Consider the following 15,217-nt stretch of genomic DNA (forward strand, 5'->3'; position numbering starts at 1 on the left):
CCAGATTACTTTTTCCTTTTCTTAGAGTTGAATTTTTTATGGGAAGGTTTAATTGGGCTCAAGTTATAAACATGTTTACATGGTGAACTTTAAAAGTGAACTTTATCAAACGGATTTTTTTATTCTGAAAACTAAATTATTTTTAGAAACAGTATACAAACGGGCTTAGTTCCAAAAACACAAACTCTTGGAAATCACTCACGGTTGGTTGCTGCAGAGGAAGGAGGAACAGGGGAAATGTGAACATAAGGGTTGTTGTTGATGTTGCTATGGTTGTGCAAGCCTATACTATTTGTTTTTGAAACATGCTACAACAACAACTCTAAAAAAATGAACTGCCTTGCAAAATATGCTACAGCAACAGCTCTAAAAAAATGAAAAAATAAATGAAATAAATAAATAAATGAACCATAACATTTTTGAAACAAAATTAGCTCCAAATATTGATAAAAAGAAAAAGAAATCACAATTAAAATTGCAGCATGGAATAATGAAGAAGAGAATCGAATTACCTGAAGCTAAGAAGCAAAAGAACACGAAGGTGAAAATTTGAAAATCACAATCTAACATGACTGGAGAAAAGAAATCTTCCCTACTACACCACAAAATCCAAAGAATCCGGATAGTGCACCTTATTGGCTTGGCAAATCTTGAAGCTCACAAGTGTAATGAAATTGTCCCTATCGCTCAATGGTGGTGATTTCCAAATCCTCGTAATTGTATAATGCTATCGCTGAATAGCATGTAAGAATACATAAGCTTGTGATAATATGTCCTTCAATCAACAATAAATTCTGCTTGGTGATAATTTGAACAAATCTTAGTTTCACTACAAATCTTGGTGATTACCTGTGTAAGAAACCCTAGCAGAGATGTTAATTTGTAAATCTAAAGAACAATAAAACTAATACAATCTAATAAATCAATTTTAAAATTAATAAGGTAAGAGAGAAAAGAATTACTGAATTTCATGAGTTTTTCGATTAAATCTTATGAATGAAGAACTCACAGGAATCAACTTTAAATTCAACAGCGAAACAGAACTTACACGAATCAACTTTAATTTCAACAGCGAACCAACGAAGAGAAGTTCTAAATGGAGAATAGAGAGTGTATACTCTTGCTGCTCAAAGATTCACGTTACAGTACCCATTGGTTAATGAGAATAGAGATTATGGAAGAATAGAATAGAGAATAGAGAAGGAAACGAAAGAGACGTGATCTTTTTTTAATTTACCCTTGGTTAGGGAATAAAAGAGTCAAAGAATAAAAAAAATGAAAAAAAAAATGTTTGTAGCGTTTTGAAGACGCCAGAATAAATTTTAAAAAGTGGCATTAATAAAAAAACGCCAAAAAAAATTTCATACAGCGGAGGTCAAAATTGAACGCCAATAAATGAGCGCCAGGAAACACACAATTTTTTGTAGTGAAACCTTGTTTTCAATTTACAAAACAAACAAGAAATAAATGAAACCTTGTTTTCAATTTACAAAACAAAAAGAATTAAAAGAAACCTTGTTTTCAATTTACAAAACAAACAAGAATTCAGAGAAGAAAAAGCGAAAATAAAGACAAGGCATGTAGAGGGAGGGAAGACCTGAGAGAGGGAGAAGATGAAATTTAAAGAAGAAGAATTCACCCAAAAGTCTCTTACTCTTTCTCTGCTCCCAACAGACAAGAAAATCGTTAACCTTGTTTCCTTATTCGAACTCTCAACAGAAAACAATGGAGTCGCCACCAAAGTTTATTTAGGAAAACATTGAAAAAACCTTTTTTAAAGGCAACTGGTCTTTGAAAACAAAAGAAATGGATTCGGGAGTCGAGTACGAGTAGGGAAGGTATTAGCACCCTACATCGTCTGTTAAAACGGTTACCTTATATTAATTGTGCAAATTATTGATAATATTTTAAATAATTATTTCCCCCTAAATAAATAAAATTGATCATTGGAAAAGAAAACTAATTTTGAAATTTTATTTTTGTACTTGACGGGAAGAGTCCCGCTCCGACGTATCCCTCGGTGCAATAGGGAACTCAAAGCTACGTCGTTCTGTAGAAAATATTTGTGTGTTGATTGATTTTAATTTTGAAAGTAGTTTTAAAGAAAATAATTTGAAAGTTTTGGATTTGATGGTTTCGGAATATCAAACTGTCGCAGTTAAAATAATCTGAAATGATAATTGCAGGATTAACAAGCTGTCTCAACTCAGCTAATCCTTTCTTTTAAAGAATAATAATATTCATATTAATATTTTTTGTTATCGTAAATTTTGTGTTAAATTTGATTTTATTTTGAATCACCAAACCGTCACGGTCAAAATGAGTCAAAATAAATATGTGGAGTTAACAAGCCGTCACGGCTCAGCTGACTCCCATTTCCGTTGATATCGAATTAATTTTTGGCTAAATTATAATTTAACACCCCATACTTAGACCCCTCTCCAGAAAACCACCTTGTACTTTTAATTGAAACAATAAACCCCCTTAAACTATGTCATTAATGCAATTAAGCATATCTGTTAAGAAAACATCTAATTCTGTTAACTCTCACGTGATCAAAAAATATTCCACTAAGTCCTTCTCTTCCTTTCCAAAAAACAAAAATTGTTCATGTTTCGATATCTTCTTCACCGTATCATTCCTTTTAGGGTTTTCTCAGCATCTAATTTTTCCTATAAAAGAAATTATTATTCTTCATTCTCTTCTTCCTTTTCTGTATTGACTCCCAATGGTTCATGTTGGAGTGTGCCGCAATTAGCTAGGGAAATATTCAACCCACCTCAATTTTCTGCCATCGTAACATTCCCTATCTTTCTCAATCAGGCAGTTATTTTCGATTGAAATTAAATAACTTTAAATTGCATTTAGAGATCCTATCTTCCATGAAAAACAATTGAGACTTAAGATATCTATAGCTGTACTGGATTTGCATTTATTCTTGTATACTATTGTCTACTGTGACAGACTAATGTAATAATGATTAATGTATTTGATAAGTTTTATTATATTAAAATAATCTTCAAAAAGAAAAGACTCTGATACAAATTAACAATTTGAAAAGCTTTAAGCATGGTTGATAATTGTTAGGAACATGCAAATGCATGTGACAAAATGAAATGAAAAATGCTGGTGGAGTTCATTAATAAAAATATGGATTTGATAGTGCTAAATTCAGATTTGATAGATTTTCAGTTCTTTTATTCAAAATGGAAGCCAGGAATTAACCACCACAGTAAACTATTAGTACATTTTTTTTATCAAACAAGAAAAACATAAACACTTGAAGGTTTGGACAATTGAAGAAGAAAAGAGAAACATCATTTTGTTGTTAGGCCACTAGGAAAACCTCTCATGAGAGACCAAGCTCAAGAAGACTCCAAAGGAACGTCAAAATGTATAGGAAGTCACGAAAGGCGATCAAGAAGATATTGCATGCTGATAATGGTGATGGAGGCAAAACAAAGAAATTTTAATTTAAACATGCCAAAAAATTTAACAGAAAACAGAACACTAGTAGTTTTAAAAAACGCCCAAGATCCACTATTCTAGAGCAAGAAGAAGAAAAAAAAAACAATTTATAGGAATGATATTTGACCAGAAAAGATGTAAAGAACTACAAACCAAAAAGCAACCCAGAAACAAGAAGATTAGGGAACACAACTATATACATATATATTTTTTTTTGTGGGAGAAATTAATTATCGTCACTTAAAAATCGATATAACCAACCCAATGAAAAAAGCATCTGTTGGAAAATGGGATTTTAGATGCTTCAGCGAATGATAGAAAGAATGATAAGGTGATCAAGAAATAGAACAGTTCTTGATTTTTAGAAAAGAAGATTGGACGATTTTCGATCATCACGTGAGATAGTTAACAGAGTTGGATGTTTCTTTTAACCGATATGCTTAATTGCTTTAATGATATAGTTTGAGGGGGTTAATTATTTCAATTAAAAGTAGGGGGTGATTTTCTGAATAGGGGTACAAGGTAGTAAATTGTAATTTAGCCTTAATTTTTTATTCTGTTTTAAATTAACCCAAAATCAATAATTTTAAATAAAACTTTGATTTTTTGTTTGTTTGTTTATTATTACTAAATAGTCTAAAATCATCGGACTGTCACAGTCGAAATGATTCTAAAGAATAAAGGAATTAACAAGATGTCACAACTCAGCTAATCATTTTAACATATATTTCATGTTATTTTATGATAACCTTAAATGAATTTTTGAATCACCAAGTCGTCTCGGCCAAAATGATTCAAAACCAAATCTATGGGATTAACAAACCGTCACGGTTAAATTACCCATGTTTACGTTAGCAAAATATTTTTGAACTTCCTTTTCACAGAGGTCAATATATGTGAAATAGATAAACCAATAATAACTAAAGGAAAAATTTCAAACATAATTGAAATACTCAGTTTTTTATTTTAATCAACGTTAATGGAAAAGATTTCAAAATTTAAATCAATACATTTAAGGGAAGAAACGTTCAACATTAAACATTGATTAAAAATAATAAAGAAATGGCAATCAACATTAAATGAGAAGATGATTATTGAGATCAATAAAGCTAATAATAATCTAAACAAAAGATGGAAATAAAATCAGTAACGTCATTGGAACAAGTCATAAGTAGAAACTCTTTACAGATTCATTTAAAAAAAACACACACCTGTTAGAACGAAGAAAAGGAATGAAATATTAATGGGAGGTGTGATGAAAAATTTATGACGACGGGTTGAGTTTGAACCATCTTTATTTGAGGGAAGGTTTAAGTTATAATACTCTTTATACATATCAAGAACCAACCACTGTCAATATCACTTTTTTATTTTTATTTGTGTTTTATACTTGTTTGAGCAGATATTATAGACGAAAGGGGATCACCAGAAAAGTTACAAAAAATATCATTGGTGCTTTATCATATGAGTATAGAGAAACTATATGTTTCACTGTTTCTTTGCTTTTCTTTTCTTTCTTTTCCTTTTTTTTGTTTGCACTGTCTTTAACATGCTGTCAATACTGTTACCCTTTTTATATTATGCGAGGGAATCAAGATTTTGGGTGGGTCGTTCTTGGACATTGTTCGGTAAGATACGGATTTAAATTAATGTATTCTTGTTTTTTAAAGTTGTTTATATTAATATATATTTTTTCCATATTTAGTTTTCCTAATTAATATGAAAAAGTAATTTCCCTTGTTGACATTGTTTGTATTAATATACTTAGTTTCCAAATTTATATTAATGTGTTTAATTTGCTTAATTTGTTTATATTGGTTAATAAAGTTTCCAAATTTATATTAATGTACTTAATTGCCCCATTCATCAATTTGCACTCAAGAGAGCCAAAAGGTCTTTGCTGGTCTTCTAGGAAGGAGATTTTTTTTTATATATATAACATACGAAGGAGATTTAATTTTACAATCAATATGTTGATATTGTTTCTAATAATCTACTTTCCTGATTTATATTCTCAGATTTATATTATAAAATTTTGCCAATCTAGTTTCCTAAAAAGGCCTTGTTTATATCAATAATCATATAAATATTTTTGAATTTTGTAAGATTTTAAAACATGATTCTGATTTATAAAGGGATATTTTAAAATTATTGTATATTTTTTTTTGTAGAGAAAGTTATTGTACATTTATTATTAGGGATTAGTGTTTTTTTTTTTTTTTTTTGGTGAATTGTATTTGTCCTTTTAAAATGATAGAATTGTGCTATTTTACTCAAAACTACTATTTTATAGTGAAAGAAACAGAAATCATAGAGGAATAAAATTATAGATTTTTTTAATTTAAATATTTAATTAAAAGTAATAATTCAAATTAACATGGCTGCTTTTTAAAAGGATAATAACTAAAGGAAGAATTTCAAACATAATTGAAGTACTGGGTTTTTTATTTTAATCAACGTTAATGGAGAAGATTTCAAAATTTAAATCAATACATTTAAGGGAAGAAACGTTCAACATTATGAGGCATTGTATGGACGGAGTTGTCGTACTCCTACTTGTTGGACTGAGGTGGGTGACAAAGAGAGATTTGGGCCGGATTTTGTGCAAGAAACTACAATACAGATTGAAATGATCAGAGAAAAGCTTAAAAAGGCAAAGAATCGGCAGAAAAGTTACTATGATAATAGACACAGACCGCTGGAATTTAAAAAAGGTGATCATGTATTTGTGCGGTTATCTCCAGTCACGGGTGTTGGTCGTGCATTGGGTGTGAGGAAGCTGAGTCCTCGATTTATTGGGCCGTATCAGATAATGAAAAGAGTGAGATTAGTTTCCTATCAGCTTGCCTTGCCCCCACAGTTGTCGAACCTACACGATGTTTTCCATGTATCGTAGTTGCGGCGTTATGTCCCGGATGAATCACATGTGGTGATACCGGATGATATTGAAATTCGGGAGAATTTAAAGACTCATGTAGGCCCTATTGATGTCCTTGACCGCAGTGAAAAGAGGCTGAGAAGCAAAAATATTCCAATGATAAAGATTCAATAGGAAGGACGTACACTTGAGGAGGCTACTTGGGAACGGGAGGACGAGATTCTCCAGCAGTATCCTGAATTAGCGAACATGTATGGTTTAATTTTGCGAACAAAATTTCAAAAATGAGGGGTGAATATAACACCTCACATTTCTAAAACACATATTAATATATTAAATATGGATTAAAGGGAAGGATTAGTGAAAATCCTAAAAATTAGGTCAAAATACAAAGGAAGGGTAAAACAATAATTAGCAAAACACATAACCCTAGGAAGGTAAATTGAGTAGGAGGTCTGAAATGATAAAAAAATCCTGGAAATGGATTCAGAACGAAAAATTGAGTGGTTAGGAAAGTTTCAAAAAATTCGGTGAATAGTGTTTTTACCGGATAAAAATACTGCGGTACAGTTGCACCGTAAAGCGTGCCGATTGAATTTTGATCTCTAGGTTTTGAATACAAGTTATAAATGGTATATAAGACTAGGAAATATGATTTCTGATGAAAATTGACAGAAATTAGTGAGTTTGGGGAAGCGTGCCTACGGCGCGCGTAACAGCTTAAAACTGCAATTTCTCCGAACGACCAGAAAACTCCGGATTCATCTGATCAAGTGAAATTAAAGGACAATAGTTTATGTTAAAAATTAGAGCTTCTAAATAGGTTATGAAATTATGGACGTTTAGTGGGATCAGAGGGAGTTTTAAATTAGTTTGAAATCGAGTGAGGTGGCGGTGGGGCCCACCTCACTTAAGTCACTTAACTCCACTTGTCAAGGACTATTCATCATCACCATCACACCCTCTGTCTCTTAAGATTTATTTTTCTTACACCGGTGTAAGTTGATCTTTTACTATATATATATATATATGGGTTTAGCGGATGTACAGTGAATGCACCTAAGGACTGGTGCAGTCATATAAAACTACGTTGTTTTATAGTGTGAAAGCATTAAATATGAGGAATTATAACCATGCAAATACAGAATTAAATATAAAGCATTGAATATGGAAAATCATAACCACACAAAGTTAACAAAAAAAAAAATATAATATTGGGGTTCCCTTCTTCCCCGAACTATCCTGCTTATTATTGGGGTTCACCCCGGCAGGAGTCTTAAGGTTATTTTCTACTGCTCTAACTAACTTAAAAAAGCAGTCCCGAGATTCTTTTTGATCCACAGCAATGATGATGACCGTGTTCTGCTTACCGATCATCTTGAGCTTCTGATGCTTGGTGGAGACCAGCATATCCCAATCGTGGATAGTTGGCCTTCCTAGAATTACGTTATACTCCGACGGGAAGTCAGCTACTATGAATCTTACCATTTCCGACTTGTAAGCCTCCTTTGTTCCCAAGGTAAGCCTCAGGTCAATGTACCCCTTGGGGATAGTATCACAGCCATTGAATGCAATCAAAGCCGTGTTGCAGGGTTTCAAATCTTCCACATCTAGGTTCATTTTTTGGAATGCCTGCCACAGAATTATGTCGGCACAGCTGCCGTTATCCACGAATATTTTCTTGACTTTACGGTTGACTAATGTACCGGCGATAACTAACCCATCAACGTGTCCCGGCATGACGTCCTCCAACTCTTTCTTAGTAAAAAATAGTAGTGGTTTCGGCTTCTTTAAACTTAGGCCGCTCTCGTATCGAAAGCACATCTCTTAAGTACTTCCTCCTGACATTCATGGTATCACCTCCTCCACTAAAACCCCTGCTAATAACATTGCATTCAAATTCAAGTTCTATGAATTCATCTTCTTCTTTGGCCGGCTTCTTACCTCGGCCCTCATCCCTGAACTTCTTTTCCCGGGACGGGCTGGCAAGCCATCCTCCTCTCCTCTTCTTATTATACTTCCATCCCTGAGTTCTTATCAAATACTGACGCAACTTTCCTTCTCTGATATATCTTTCAATTGCGTCTCTAAGATCCCAGCATTCATCGGTTGTGTGACCAGAGCCATCGTGGGACGCGCAATATCGAGATTGGTCCAGACTGGCCGGATTTAGTAATGGTTGTGGCCTATCCACCCTCTTCATTTCGGTGGATGCTACCTCCCTCGAAATTTGGGATCTGCACGATTTCGGAGGTGCATATCTGTCCAATTTTACTTTTGTTGAAACTTTTTCTTCTGGCCTTTTACCCCGGAAATCATTTTGCCTTCGATTTCCAAGCTTTTCCATCTGGCTGTGGTGTTGCCTTGGGTCTGCATTTTCAATCTCCATCTGTTCGAGCTCCAAATATTTTTTGGACCGTGCAGTGAACTCAACTAGAGTTCAGACTGGGTCTTTGTATACGAATTTAGGCAACCTGGAGGACCTGTGTAGGCCGGTGATGACCAAATGTAAATGAACATTCTCAGATAGCCCGAGAACTTGTAAGGCGGCCATTTTGAAGCAGTCCAAATACTTCTGCAAGGTTTCACCGGGCTGTTGCTTTATTTTTCCCAGTGCAAATTCGGACTTCGACTGTTTTTTACTCGTAGCCAAATTCAGCAAGAATCTACCTCCGAACTCTTCAAATGTCTGATGGATCCCGCCGGTAAAGATGAAAACCATGATTGAGCTGCTCCTGTCAGCGTGGATGCAAATAACCGAGTTATCAGCGGCTCTTCAATTCCCTTAATGTACATTGCCGTATCAAAGGCATCCAAATGCACTTGGGGATCTTGCGTCCCATCGTATTTTGGAATTTCAGATAAGTTGAGGTTCTCAAGAAATGGTGCATCCATGATCTCGTCCACAAAGGGGCTGTCAGTGTGTTGCCCCCTGTGATACTTCCTCCTATAGACCCCGAATATGTCGTTCGGGTTTGGGTTCTGGGATGGGCTTCTCCAATCTGATGATTGGGGGTTCTCTCCAAGCCTTTCCGGTTGTCCTACGACGTTGTGAGCTTCGGGTCCTTGATTGTGAACCACATTGGGTATGCTCCTTTGAGGCCGGCTTTCGAAATTTCCAATTCCTCTCACCCGAGTCCGGGTCCCATCAGGGTTCGCCTGGGTGCTGAGATCCGCAAGTCATTCATGACCCGTGTTATAGCTCGTTCCAGGTTCGGGTTTGCGACTTGACCTACTCGAGCCTCCAGCTCTCGCATCTGTCTGGCACCTTCCTCCCTTTCAAGCCCGTGTCTTCGCTCTATCTCTTCCATTCTCCGGAGTACCGCGGCAACCGCCAGATCTGTCACTCGAGAATCACCAACTGCACCATTTGGTACCTGCACAGCATCCGCCATTTGTTCCTCCATTGGTTGTAAACCTTGCACGTACGGGGCGTCCGGAGTGACGGCTGGGGTCGATGCCGAATCGGAGTGCACATCACTAACGTGCACTGCATCAGTATCTATCTGCCGATGATCCAAAGGATTCTCCTTGATTGTAGAGATAGGCTGGATTCTGGAATTCGATCTTGATGGTTGTCGAAATCCACTTCTTGTTGTCCTCACCATCGTGGCTTTTAAACACGTGGTCGTGGGTTCGTCCCCACAGACGGCGCCAATGTTCTGCCTTGGGCAGATGTGTCTGACCGTAGGTCGGGTATTTGATGTTGGATCTAGGGCTCTCTCTCTAGATACCTATGAATTAGGTATCTTGGGGACAGTGAATCATCACACACTATAATGGCCGCAGCCTGAAGGGGTGTGTGTGTGCACTGTCGTGATTGCATAAAATAGCGTTAGAAAGATCAGCCATACCTGTGGTCTTTAGCTCCTATTTATAGAGCTTACCTTTGGGCTTGTGTTGGTTGGGCTTCTTGTAGTCGTGGGCCTTTCCTCGGCCCATAACAAGAATAATGTCATACCTTCCTCTGAGGAAGTACATAAGTACATATCTTAGTGATTTCAAATTATCCCGTCGCCTTTGCTCCAAACAGAGCTGCAAAAAAAAATGAAAAATATTACATGATCATCTAATAGAAGAACAACTTGTGAAGATGAAGATAAACGGATATAGAAGAAAAGAAATATGTGCACAGAAGCTGATTACCAAATTAAAAGATCTAGTAACGCATATCCTATTTATACACAAAATAATTTCATTTTTTAATAATTAAGCCAAATAGTGGGATATTAATGAGGTTAACAATTACAGATTGATATCAAAACACAGAGTTTGGCCAATGAACATATTGATATATCCTATTTAATGAGTCAGTCGAGTCAGCAAATTGGGCTTATGACATGGGCAAGACTCATCGATGGATGTTTCTATTTTTCATTTAATTTTTGATTTGCAATCATTGTCACTCATGGTGGTGACTCCAATTTTTGGAGAAATTTGTGTAGAATGCGGAAGACCAAGGAGGAAAGATAGTTTGGGAGATTTGTGATGGGTAGTCTATTAAGTTCTGGCAAGATAAATGGTTGTCCCATAGTTACTCACTACAAGACCGTGTTATAAGGGGGGACCAAATTATTGACCATAATATAACAGTCGCCGATATGTTACCCCTGGTGGTGCTTGGAACTATGAAATACTTAAGGAACTTCTTCCTAAGGATGTCATTGCCACTCTCCAAGGCACTAACTCCAAATGAGGCTAATGAGCAAGATAGAAAACTTTGGTATCTAGAGGGTAATAAGACAATTATAGTGAAGGGTTTTTATAATGTGCTTCTTAAGCAAAATAATGTATTGGTAGAGAAGAATAATCTATGGCCAATTCTTTGGCGCTGGAAGGGTCCACAAAAGGTAAAAATAATGATGTGGAAAGTGATGCACAAGAGACTTCTTACAAGATTCAGAACGACACAGTGGGTGACGCAGATGACATGTGCCTAGTTTACGGCCTAGAAAAGGAGACTATTTCACATGTCATTCAGGACTGTAGTGAAGCCAAATCTTTGTGGCTTAAACTAGTTCCAAGTTATAAAGTTGATGATTTCTTCATAGGAGTTATGGACCAATGGCTGTAGGAAAATATTGCCATTCATGTTAATGACAAGCAAGATAAAAAATGGCTAACTATTTTCTTTCTAACATGCTGGAAGATTTGGCATTGGAGAAATGAAAGAATGCATGGTGCCTCGCAGACTCTAGTTTTCGTGAAGGAAAACCTAATTCAAAATCTTGCAAAGGATGTGGAAGAGGTTGTAAACAAATGTACAGATCTGGCTTCTGATAGAAGAATCATGGTAGCGGACATATCTTGGTAGTTTCCCAATTCTGGTGTTGTCAAGGTTAATACGGATGGGGCTGCACGTGGTAACTCTGGTCCAACTGCTTGTGGGGGTGTTATTCATAATGAGTGCGGTATGTGGCTTGGTGGCTTTGCATATAAATTAGGGAGATGTTCTTCATTCAAAGCAGAATTATAGGGTTGGAGATGGCTTGGAATGTTGGATACCATAACATCATTATTGAAAGCGATTCAACAAGTGTGATCACTGTGCTCACTAGAAATGATGTAGTAGTTTGTGAGAATCTTTTGATTTCTCGCATATAGACATGGATCGATAAAAACTGTTTTGTGATTTTCAGGCATAGTTTGAGGGAGGGTAACTCTTGTGTAGACTGGTTGGCAAATTTCATATTAGACTATGAGGGGCAGGAAGACTATCTTGTTTGGCAGGAACCTTCTTCTGGCCTCCAGTTACTGTTGCTTGCTGATCTATCAGTTGTTGGAAGAGCTCGTGCTTTGAGTTGTAATAGTTAAGTGTTTTTTTATGTTCTTTCTTTGTTTTGTGGCTTAGGCCTTTTGTTTATAAAAAAATTAAAAATTAAAAAAATCAGATTACTTACTATGAACAGAGGAGCCATCCCTCTGGCGTTTCAAAACTTGTAGTTGTTGTTCTCCGCTTATATTTATTGTCCTAGAATTGCCAAAATGAAATGGGTTCGTTATAATTAAATCAAGGGAAAATTGTGTATCATTTTAAAGGATGTAAAGTTGTGTCATTTTAAGTGAAAGAAATAGATAGATAAAGGAGGAGAGAGAGTGTACAAAAAATATAAATGTGTGGATCCCACCTCTTTGTGAGAGTGAAATGACATAAGTTGTGTCATTTAAAAGGACAAACACTTTTTATTTAAATCAAACTAGTGAATTACCCGTGCGATGCCCGAAAAAAAAAACCAAAATATTTGTCGTCCGTCGTGGTTGGTTAATCGCACTGCAAACCTTATACTTATAAAACCTGTGTTGTTATCTTGTTCTATATTTCAGGTGGAAAAAAACTACAGCATTGACATAGAACTTTACAAATGTCAACCATAAAAAAAAATCTGCTATCTAGAATGATAAATATTATGCAAATCAAATATAGTTATCTACTCGATGAGTTATGTAAAAAATAAATACGTCATAGTAGACTATGTTAAAATGAGGATGGCTAAAAAAAGAAAAATTCATACAACTCATTGCTAACTATAACAGCCACTAATAAAATCAAGGTAACAAACAGACCAAGCAAATATGGAATTAAAAGATCAGTTTGTCCCTATAATAAGAAAACGCTATTAATTCAGTGTCATTCTGTAGCAATCATTGGAGGGATGAGTTCAACACATACCAAACATATGATTTCCTATGTTTATGCATTACCAGAGACATCCTCTTCTACCATCATATTTATGCCTATGATACAAAATGCAAATGCTCATTAAACACCCAGAAGTAATAATCTCAGCAAAAAAAAATGGGTTATTTTTTTTTTAAAAACCCAAAAAACGTTGTCTGAAAGGGATTTGAAAGAAAATTAACCAAATGGTCATGTATGAGTCATATTTTTTGCTTACATTGGAACAAATGTGTCTAAACAGCATCAAATCAATACACATGCTAAAAACTTGTAACAATATAAAGAACCCACAATGATAAATTTTTAAAAAACAACAACATACATTTGGGTCCACCAAAGACTTAAAGAATGAGGTGACAATAGCTTCGCTGCTTCAAACACTTGAAACTTGATATCTTGGCTCATTATATGACTCCAAATTTTTTTTTTACGTTGACCTTAAATTAGATGAATTTTTTATTAAGAACGTTAAATTTTCTTGGATAATGTTCCCAATCAGCACCCTGCATATAATGAGCCAAAATCATCTTTTTCTTTTTCTTCTTTTTGTTCTTTGTGTGCATTCTTCTCTTCTTTTTCCTTTTCTTCAAGAATATCATCTTCGCTCTCTCTGAATAAACTTTTTGTTCCAGACTCAAAATCATATAGACAGACTCGGCATTTCAAATGTCGGGAATGGGGATCTCATACCTATCTGGTTTTGGGACAAATTGCAAGCATTAGATTACATGAATATTTCAAACAACAATCTCATGGGCAAGATTCCGAATGTGATACTCAAGTTTACCTACAATCCCGAAATAGATTTGTCTTTAAATCAATTTCAAGGTTCCATTCCTATGTTTTTGTTGCAAGCATCAGCACTGCATCTCTCTAATAATAGATTCTCAGCTTTAGCATCAAATCTCTGTTTTCTAAGGAAACTTCAAGTATTGGATCTCTCACAAAATTTGTAACTCTTCAATCATTATATTTGACTGTAAGTTTCATGGATTGGCTGGTTGGTGGCTTGGCTAGTTATCTTATTTATAGGATTTCATGGACTATGGTTATGGATATTTGATGTTTTTATCTTTGCAGCGGCTATACTGTGACTGTGGAATATGTTGTATTTCATTCATCTAAATGATTTTAGGTTTGTATTTGGACTCTGTCAATCAAGTAATGCATTTGATATCAGCCTTTCACCAGAATCCAAAGACATGCTTAAAATTATGATTATAGTGTCTTCCAACTTATATTTAATTTTTTTGGACCATGTCTTCCAGCAAAAGGACCGAGTTTTGTTTTGCAGGGGTCATTGGAGGATGAGTGTTTCTTTCATTGTTTGAAATTGGTTGATAATAGTAACATATTTTTCTCCTTTGCAGTCTCTTGTTTGTTTTGATTTTTTTGCCTTTACATGCATTAAGATCATGGATCTTCTCCATCTTTGACCATATTACCTATTCAAAGCTCAACTATTCCCTGTAATTTCTCTTTCTCAAAAGCACACAGAAAAGCAAAGATCAACAAATAACCTATGATGCACGGACACGGACACGGGACACACACGACACGACACGCCGACATGTTAATTCTAAAAAATGCAATATTTGGACACGTTGGGACACGTTTTGATATTAAATAAATTTTTTAATATATATAATATGATTTATATTTAATACATATAAGAGTCCATAATAAGTTTTCCCTTTTTATTTTCTCTCTGTTTGTAATCATAAGCCCAAGCAGAAGAGGGCCAGACATGTTTAGCTATTTTTTCTTGCTTTGCCCATGTCATTTGGAATTTTTATACACTAAATCAATCTCATTAGAATTAACGTGTCGGCGTGTCGTGTAAATTATATGAGTTATTTTACTATATGAGTTAATTTTTTCTTGATTAGTATATGAGTTATTATGAGTTGCTATATGTATTAAATGTAAATTATATTATATGTATTAAAAATTTTATTTAATATCAAAACGTGTCCCAACGTGTCCAAATATGACATTTTTTAGAATTAATGTGTCGGCATGTCGTGTCGTGTCGTGTCGTGTCCCGTGTCCGTGCATCATAGGTTACAATATCCTTCCCCTTTATATTTTATCTTAGAGACAGACTTTCATTTATTATAATCATATTTAAAAATAATAATAAATAATTATTTTATGCAAGGTTAAAAATTGTATTTACAAAAATCAAAATC

This window comes from Gastrolobium bilobum, unplaced genomic scaffold, assembly GCF_033153095.1.
Source record: "Gastrolobium bilobum isolate Gb01-03AN ecotype WA unplaced genomic scaffold, APGP_CSIRO_Gbil_v1 utg24366, whole genome shotgun sequence".
NCBI classification, from domain to species: domain Eukaryota; kingdom Viridiplantae; phylum Streptophyta; class Magnoliopsida; order Fabales; family Fabaceae; genus Gastrolobium; species Gastrolobium bilobum.